Genomic DNA, 7,813 nt, shown 5'->3' with positions numbered 1-7,813 from the left:
GGATGCTTGCTGCAATATCCTCTGAGCAACTGGATCACTGTCCTGTTGACCACTTCTATTTGGCCATCTATTTGTGGATGAAAGGTTGTGCTCTTCTTCAGTTTGGTGTCCATCAGTTCCCACAGACTCGACCAAAACTTCCCAACAAATCGGGAATCTCGATCCAATACAATGGAAATGGGTAATCCAAAATGAACCCATACATGTTAGAAGAACAACTTTGTTTTTTTTTCAGATATAATCTGTTTGTTACATGGTATTAGAATACACATTTTACTAAACTGATCCACAACAACATATAAATAGTCATGACCTTTTCTAGATTTAGGCAGTCCTCCAACAAAGTCCATGGAAACACTTTCCCAAGGATGAGAAGGTACTGGTAGTGGAGTGTACAAGCATAGTTTTATGTTTTTGGGCTTGCTTTTAGCACACATAATACACCCTCTTACATATCTAGAAACTGTCTCATTCATTTTAGGCCAATAACAAAATCTTTGTAGCTGTGCAACTGTTTTACTTACACCAAAGTGACCTGATATTAGAGAAGTGTGTGCTTCTCGAATTATCTTTACTCTTTCAGTTTGTGGAATGCATAACTTTCCCAAATGATACAAGATTCGGTCCTTAATATGATAATCCAATTCTTTTATTTGTTTGCCATGACTTAAAGTTGCATATACATCTTTAAAATCTATATCTTGAGCATACTGTTCAATGTAGCTTTCATGCAATACTGAATTATGCTTAAGTATAGTAGATGCATTGATGATTGGTCTGGACAACATATCTGCAACTTTATTGTGTATGCCCTTTTTATATTTGATGACTAAATGAAACTGTTGTAGGAAACCCATCCACCTATAGTGTCTTGATTGCTGCAACTTAGTTTGGGAGTGTAAATATTGGAGTGGTTGATGATCAGTATGTATAACTGTCTCTTTGCCCATTAAATAATGTTTCCACTTTTTCACACTCTATACTAATGCATACAATTCTTTATCATATTGTTACAGGGAAAAGTGTCTACACAGAACTGCTTATCCCACTAAGGTGTGATAGCTACCTTAGAAACAAACAAAGTAAAGCTACTTTCGTTTTTCCTTTATGAAATATAGATGAGAGAAGAACAAAGAAGACCAACCTCTGTCTTGCGCTAATCTCCTAGTTCGATTCCTCTCTCTCTTGATAATCTTTCGCTACTTGTTCCCTTGCACGCCCAGCTTCACAGAGTACCTGTAAGATCACAGTAGCATAGCACTATACAAGAACATGGATCTATAATCATAAGCAATCTAGGATCAGATGTAAATTGACCATACAAATGCAGAAAACATAAATGACACAAGAGTATGGAGGAAAAACTTGAATAGCTTTTATTAATAAACAAGAAAGAGCCAAGGGAGTTACAACCAGTTGTTCTGACCCAGCATCATCCTCTTAGCAAGGAAGCCCCTCTTCACCTCATACAAAGCTTAGATCACCCAACAATCTGATGCTGTCTCAAGAAACCAACATCAATTCCTTACAATATGCAAAATTCCAGCCTCTGGATCTATGGGATGAGGGATCCATATATAGATATCTGTAAGGGAGATGAGTCAGCTTGTGATTTGATTAGTGTCTTCCCTCTGATAGTTCTTGCTCTCACTTGGAGATTGATGATATCTTACTCATCCTTGGTCGAATTCAGAGAGGCAAGTGTCACAGGAGAAGTTTCTGGAAGATTCCATGCCTCTCCACCTCGCGGAATGACACTGCCATTTGTCACTTCTCGCCCATCGCACCCCATAGAAGGGCTTTTTGAAATGAAACACACCCACACAGTGTATTTAGGTGAGATGCAACGCACTTTGCCTATGGAGCAGCTGAAATGATCCTGTTTTGACGAGTTCTGAGCAGTTTTTCATGGAGAACTTCTGGGAGAAGCTGTAATCAGTTAACCTTGTTCCTTTAGGGGTTAGAACAACACTTTTAGGGACTTAGGAGCCCTTGGTTTATGGACATTTCATGCTTGGGGTTGTAGTGCCCAAAAATGTCTATAACAGTTGCCCCCTAAAGCATGAGGTCGTTAATCTTTTGATGTCGGGTGAAATGCTTTATTATGAGGATCTGAAGTTCTTTCAAGCTGGGAGGAGACCTGTAATAAGATACAATACAATACATTATCTTCATAATATTTTCATGATCTAGCTGAGGCGAGAATTCCCATGCTCAGCTTTATAAATTCATTTTCATGTACATAGGATAGACAATCGTCTGAGTGTAGACTGATGATTCTGGTAGAGCCATCATCCCTTTGATTGGATGATTATCTGTGTAGCAATGATGTACATTTGATGTCTTTATTTCCCTGAATATATATCGCAGCCCAGATGGATGAAACTAGATCCGGGGTCTTCAATCTCGTTCGATCTTCACTCGAAGTACAAGTCTATCCATGTGAGAGATGTTCTGGAGTCGAACATGGAAAGACATCGCCTGATTAATAGCCAATGATGTAAGCTGTTAACAGGCGCGAGAGGAATCACCGATAATGATAATGACCCTCAAGGTACTGCAGTACAATTCACGTGGTGTGAATAAAGGACTTGGCGTCGAACACCACGCAAAATCTCTCAGTCGAAGGTCATTGATGTAAACCTGTCGCCAGAAGTGAGAAACTTGCCATTGAAGCATGCAAGCTTCAAAGTACTGAACGGGGTGTTCCTAGATCGACTTCTTGGATGATGAGCTGATGTCGAAAAGAAGCGATCCGTCACAGGAGGGCCTTAATGAATCCCACATCAATGACACGGAACAAAGAAAATGATTTTAATGGAGGTGAAAACAATCTGATGACATACAGTTCAGGGTGGCGGTCATGAAAGAATGGAGTGTAAATGTATTGTAGCGGGTGAGACACAGGTGAATTCACTGAATGAATTCTCTTGAACATATCGGCGACACTGACATGATGGACTGGTAGCATTAACCCCAAATGTGGATGGTGTGATGGGACCATGGTGATGTGGCCGGTGAATGAAACAACCCAACCTGACTTGGATGCGGAGTGAAAGTGTCATGTTCAAGAGCGACTTGCTACCAATAAAGTTTCTTCAAGTTTTCTTCCCAATTTTCCCCAGTCATTGCTGACCAGTACCTCTTTATTTTTGTCAAGCTTGAGGAGGATAACATATGCTTGTTCTATAATTTGCCCTTCGGGCAAACCTATCGCTATGTTTTAACAAGCCTAGCGATAGTGAAACTCGTTCTTGTCTGCTATGGACAAGTTTGTCGCTATTAAGTTTTAACGAGTTTAATGACAAAGATAACTCGGTCCTTTTCAATTTTAGAGAGTCTGAAAAGGAACGTAAAGGAAACTCCAAAATTCCTTTTTCGTCATCTAATCCCTTAAGTCCGAAAAAGTATAAAACAATACAGAAGGGATGAATTTTCGATACTTTTAACGAGCCGAACAAAACAAGCGCTCGATCTTTTTGTGTAATAATCCCTCAAGTCCAAAAAGATTAAAATTTAGAGGAGGGATAGCACTTTCGGTCCCTTTAACGAGCTGGAAAGGCCAATGGCTCGGCAAACTTTTCATATTTTACGAGTCAGTTGAAAAGAGCTTAAAGGAGACTCGTCTTTTGAGGAACGAGTGATAAAATTGGGTAGCAGCTGATTCCAGGTAAGGTTTGGAATTTTTCAATCACGGCAGTGTTACAAGGATGGCTAGTGAGATCACTCTTTGCAGCTATTCCTCAAAAGGGGTAAACAATCAAATGGAGGTGAATGATCGGCCAATACAGAGTGGAGGTGATGATGAGAACACGACCAAGGCTTTTAAAGGCTGAAGTACTACATTCACGATGGTTATTTACCGGGAAATAGTTCATTTTTTAATGAGCTTAAACGCGGGGGGAAACATTTGCTCATGGCTTATGTTTATTTTTTAATGAGCTTGAACTATGCACTAAAACTGCTCGATTAATCCAGTCGTATAATAAGAATGTCTCATATATGAAAACGGCAATTTTTAGAGTTTTTCCCCACATCCTTTCTTTATGCAAGTTAGGAAACGACCAATCCTATGAGTTTAAAGGGTTAGAGGACCTACAAATTTAAAAAAATAAATAGTCGCTCTTCGCTTGCATGCCAAAAGGTTTGCATGCCCCCAGGTATAAAATAGAGTTTCAAGGTCACCTTTCAAATCTCCAACAAAACATTTGTTTTATCAGGAAAGGTCTACCTCTTTGAGGTTACCAAAGATTGTTCTATTCACAGCGTAAACAAAAAACTTCTTCGGCGATGTCTACCGAAATAGACAAAGGTGAGACAATCCACTCACATAACTTTGACAAGAGAATCTTGTTCCAGTCTAACCCCCTCTTCCAATCACGGATGGGAGTACAGTCTGGTCATATATCTCTCGCGGAAACCTACCCTATACCCGAAGTTTTCCTGCCGAAGCAGACCAGGGTGCATGCCCCCTGGGTTTCAGCCATGTTCCCCGAATCACTCGCGCTCATCGGGCGGACGGACTGGAGATTGATGAGACATTCCTTGTGTGAAAAGACCATTTAGGGATGGCATGTGACTATTTGCTCTGTGTGATCCGGGAAATGAAAGCTGGTCTACAAGCTTGACCACTCTTCCTTCGTGTGGAAAACACATTACTCTAAAGAGTGAGGAGACAATCGCTCCCATGCAATAAATATAGTCTCGTCTGAGGAGTAGATTATAATCCAGGGGTCCTTGAACTACCATTACGTTCATGTGAACGGTTTTCCCTCTCAATGTTATGGGCACATTGGGAAGGATCCCTAACGGTCGACTGGTTCCTTTGTCAAAGCCTGTTAGATTTCTCATCTCAGCAAAAGCGATGGCGAACCAAGCGCTTTCCAAGCAGTCGAGGAAAGGATACTCACAGAAGCCCCTTCATCTATGATGGTACCAGCCATAACCATTCTATATACTTGAGCAATAATTCGGAATGGTATACTAGCCGGTAAACGGGGTCTGCCTAGTTGATTCCAGTCGAAGGAGACAACTAGGTTGCTTGGAGGTGGGACCGAATAGACGGCCGGGTACGACTCTGACGAAATTCCTTCCTGCGGTAAAGGAATGGGTAAATTGCCCCCATGTTCATCTGAGTCTGTGCTTACGAAAAGAATTTGGACGGTGTCATCCTTATTCTTTTCTGTGACTGTATCATCTGAAGATGGAACCTCTGAAGGCAAGACCGGGTCAACTGCCGCCTCGACCTTTTGACTTTCGTCTGGTATGGGTTTAGATGGTTTGTCTTCAATGATAGATGCTTCAGCCGACCATCTGGGCGGGTCAGCTGGATTTTCAACTAGTGACGGACTCGGCAAGAGTTTTTTATATCCAGGAGGAAGTCGTAACGGTGAAACTGGACGATCGCCCAAAACTCTTTTAGCCTCGTCTAAGAAGGGACAATGGTGGATGGCATGATCGCCTTCGCACAGTTTACAAGGAAATCTATATTTTCCTTTTTGTCCTGGGGCTTCACTTTCACTAGTCGACGGTGTGTTTTCAACATGATCATCAGAGGTTGACGACACCGGGTTGTGGAAACGAGGAGACCAGTGCCTTAAAATCTGAGGGATGCATGGACAATCTCTATGATAGTGGTCTCCTCTGCAATTGACACATGGCGATTTAGGCCTGGTCGGTGCAGTGTGTGGATTTTCGCTAGACGATGCTTGGTTGCCCCCTTTCGCTTTTGGCTCCTTCTTCTTCTTCTCTTTCTTCTTCATTTCCTTCTTCTTCTCAGGTACTTGATTTTTGGCTTTACCAACCCCATCAAGCGAAGAAGAAGGAGGAGAGGAAGAATTGGAGGAAGTAGAAGGTTGGTGGGTAACTTTGGATTCGTCTAGTTGCTAACTCGATTGTTCAGGAATTGCGGTGTTCTGAACGACAGAGGTTGAGAAGAGCCATACGGGCAAGCCAATTGTCAATCCTGGAAGCGACAATGTGGCCATATGGGGTGCACCAACATCTCCCCAAGAGGAGAAGGGACTAGGATTTCCTCCAAGGGGAATTCCTTGGTTGGTGGGTTCCATTTTCTCAATCTAAGATCAACATAGGAAAGGGTGATGATTATTCCATTTAAAATAAATTTTAGATGCTTTGACACAACTTGTTTTTTCAATTTTTAAGAGTCGAGAAAAAACAAAAGATGACTCTAGTCACCTTTGATTTTTAATGAGCCTGAAGTGACAAGTGCTCAGATAGACCTTTTCCGTTAAGGAGTCTGAAAACGAACGAAAGGGACTGCTCTGGAAATCTAGGTAGAGGGATTACCAAACCAATCGCAAAACTGCATAATACTTTTTACGGTACGGCAGTCAATCTTCCTGAATGCTGTGTTCAGTGCATTGCGATCGATAGGGCGGCAGACACGGCGTCCTATGGATAAAGGATTAAGCCTATTGTGGTCTCCCAAAATATACTTGACGGTACGTGGGAGCACAAGTCCGTACTGGCACTTATCGTCTCAAAGTGGAGCCATCAGTGAGAACAACAGTTACCAGGCTTTACGACACCGGAATACGTCTCTAGTCTAGACTTCTAAATGTTGTGCGTTAGGTTCCAAAGCGTTGTTAGATTCATTGAATTTATTTTATAGTTGATCTTGTTTATGAAATTTGCCTTTCAGGTTCACCGCGAGATGTAGATTTATAATTCCTAAAATGCAATCTAAGATGATAAACAGTCTTTTATCTTCTTTGTGCAATGAAAATCCTAGCTACTAAGGAAAGAGAGACAATATTCTTTCACAAAGAGCAAAGAGCACACTCTAAATGCACTGTCCTAAATCAAACCAATCAAACAGTATAAATGCAAATTCACTTGCATGTATTTGTTTTCGGCTTTCTTAGTATGTGAATGGAAAAAAGAAAGCTAATGCACAAATCTGAATTACTTTTCAAGCGACAATTACCAACAAGTTTCTTTTCAAAATCAAAAATGGAGACAATCACAACACTTTATGATTTGGAAATGAATACTTGTTTTCGACACTAGAAAAATTACAAATTCAGACCAAATACAATAGTAACAAGATAATCGACTATCTACAGCAACCAAACTCTTTCCTATGACTGAAAACGACACTTGCGACACTTTCAAATCAAAGGACGACAGTACGATTACGTTACTTTTTGCAAAGGAGAACTGAAAATGACTCAACAAATACACAAAAACATTTACATTTCTTTTGTACAAAGGAGGCAGAATAACAGCAAGGAAAAGGGGTTTCAAACAGAGATATACTGATCACAGGCAGCAAAATTCATGAATAGAACTAGAAAGAATGAATCACAGAAACCAAAACTGAACAATGCCTAGTCTAATCAACGCACCTGTAACACAGGGAATTTGAAATGCAGCACACCTACTACACTCGGGAAGTGTGCTGAATTTCAGATTCACAGAATAGTACCTGTGCTGGGCCAGAGACGAGACTTTGCTTGGGTTCCGGGTCACAGTTTGTAGTTCAGTTCATGGGTTTTGGCCGAGCAAATGGTAATCAGTAATGCAACAATTAGGGGTAGATCTAAGGAGGTTATAAGAGCTACCACAAGGGGAAATCAGAGAGTTTGAAATCAGTTGTTTAATTTATAAACAAATCCTAGAGATTGACTGAAGCGGCATTTATCTACTTTGCATTTGCATAGAAAATGCAATTCGAAAGCTACCTGGCTCGACTTCAGGCTCCGTTTGTAAGTTTATAAAATAGACAACAAGGAAGATAAACAAACAAACTAATTCGTCCCCAGTGGAGTCGCCATTTTGTTACAGGGAA

The sequence above is a fragment of the Pinus tabuliformis genome, chromosome J (genome assembly GCF_031772625.1).
Source record: "Pinus tabuliformis cultivar Carrire ecotype Pingquan chromosome J, CPIR1, whole genome shotgun sequence".
Taxonomy (NCBI): domain Eukaryota; kingdom Viridiplantae; phylum Streptophyta; class Pinopsida; order Pinales; family Pinaceae; genus Pinus; species Pinus tabuliformis.
The sequence above is the reverse complement of the archived record's forward strand: the minus strand, read 5'-3'. Positions refer to the sequence as shown.